Raw genomic sequence first — 2,421 nt, 5'->3', positions numbered from 1 at the left:
CAGGAATGCATTGAGGTTGCCTATATCTGAGGTAGACTCTTTCATTTTTCAAGATTAGCAAAAAGAGGACATAAAAAAAAAAATTAAAAATGAAACATGTCTAGCTAACTTGATAATAGCTGATGAAATGGGTAGTTTTGTTTAAATGTAATGCAATTAGAGTTCAGTAACGTGCTTGACTTGATACTGCGCAACATATGGCTAGGAAGTCAGAAGACCAGAAAATCATCATGTTACGCATTATACACATTCAGCTCTGAATAACCAGAAATTTTCAAAGTATATTTTATTCTAGAGGGACTACTCCTCAGTGAGCTGGTGTGCACCTTAGAAATCCCACAGGTATCTATTCCTCTTTCTACTTTGTTTATAAGGTTGTTAACAACCAAAACACAACAAAATCCTAACTGGCTAAGTTTGTAAATGACACAAAAACAATATACAAAAGAGAAGCGATAATGAATAAAGAGCAGGCTTCATTTTTCAGTCAGGTGGCTAAAATCAAACCTTGCATGGCATTATGGCAAAGTTTAACAGTAATGTAGGAGGTACTTAGAAAATGGAGAATGCTGGTAAGCAGTGGCTCTGAAAAAGAATTACTACTTTTGTATTTGCTTTAAGGCTGAAGTTATTGATATGCTGCATACACCATTAGTGTTCAAACCTCAAAAATAACTGGAGAACGATGAATGGACTAGAAATGTGAGGTGAAATAAGTCCATTCATTTGTTATGCTGAAAAAAAGAATAAATTGTGTTATTTTTTTTACAGTTTACATATCAACACATGATATATATCACACCCAATTTTCACAATGGTAAGAAATGGTAATTTTGGTGGGAAATATTTATCTTGTTGCAGTGAATTGATTAATTAGACGTTGATTTCACTACTTTTTTTTCCTTTTCTTTTTTCTTTTCTTTTTTTTTTTTTTTAAGAATACATTGATTGATTCACATAACATAAAACAAGTTGCTTCTGTTCTTTTATTTTGGTTATGTGTATTTACCAACCTAAAGAATTCAAAGTAAAAATAAATGGCTATGAAAAGACAGTGTTCTGTAGACCTACTGGAATTTGCTTCATTTATTTGGTCAATAAATAAATTTAAAAAATTTAATTTTAATCTTTTATACAAAACAAGTAAATTTTCCCATTTTTTAGATCTGATTTTTAACATTGTGGAAAAATAAAATGGACAAATTGGAGTATCCATTGCTAAGAGTTTTTAAATAAAAAATAAATTTATTTTTAAAAAATATCTTCTGGTTAAGTCTCAGTTCCTAGACTTCAAAAATACAGTAATCCAGAAAAGCATTGTACCTTTCAGAAACTTAGAGTAGGTAATGGTAGCTCTTTCTTTAACTTAAAATGGACATTTTTTAAAAGTAAAAGAAAAATGTTCCTGTTAGGTTAGTACAGAGTTTTTCTTCATTTTCCTTTTTTTTTTTTTCATTGTACTATTAAAGGAAAGAGGCCATGTATGATCAATTAGAAGTATAACTACATGTCATCCCACTAAGAACACAAGAAAGGAGAAAAAAGACAGGCAAGCACCATCTTTTCTTGCCTTAGGAAATATGGATATTGTTTTTAAAGTTCCTTTTGCAAAGCTGACTTTGGAGTAATTTATTTATTAATTTTTTTGTCTCTTTTCTATGTACAATATAACTCAAATGACATATTGATTATCTTAATTCACCCTTTTCCTAACATTTGTGGTTTCACAACCAGTAAAGAGAGCAAAGGATAATACAGAGCACATATCTGCCCTTCTGAAACTCCCTTGCTTCTATTACCAAACTGTTTAAAGCTATTTCTGTATCATGTTGTCTTCTGCATTACCTTTATGCTAAAACTTATAGATGTTAAAAGATCAGAAGAGAATTTTGAACTAGTCACAATATTTATACATCTCCTATCATAATTTTCAATTAAAGTTCCAATATTTTATGGAAAATTTCCAAGAATTTCAACCAATGCTAAGATGCAAATGTCAAAAGTTTCAGAAAAATGTCTGAAGTTTAACATCATCAAAAGAAACTCAAAGTCTTACAATGAAACTGTTGAACACCTACCTACACGTGGTGAATGGTTTTATTATTGGAAATGATTCTTCAACAATATCCTACATAACACCCAAACATCTGCCAATGTCATGCCCTGCCCACTGAACTAGGGCAGTTCCAGGAGAAAATTAGAAACATGACTTGAAAGAGAAGTAAACAGATAATGCTAAACATGAATATCAGCAGCAAAGTTAGATGTCAGGTCCTTAGCCCTTCCATGTTTAAGAACTACCTCATTATAGCAAACTACAAAAATGGTGAGTCCAACACTGCTCTTTCAAATGGGAATACCAGTCTTGCACTAAGTAGATTGAGAAATGACTTCTGAAAATCTTGAATAAAGTGTTTACTA

This window comes from Chaetura pelagica, unplaced genomic scaffold, assembly GCF_000747805.2.
Source record: "Chaetura pelagica isolate M959 unplaced genomic scaffold, ChaPel_1.0 scaffold298, whole genome shotgun sequence".
NCBI lineage: Eukaryota > Metazoa > Chordata > Aves > Apodiformes > Apodidae > Chaetura > Chaetura pelagica.
The sequence above is the reverse complement of the archived record's forward strand: the minus strand, read 5'-3'. Positions refer to the sequence as shown.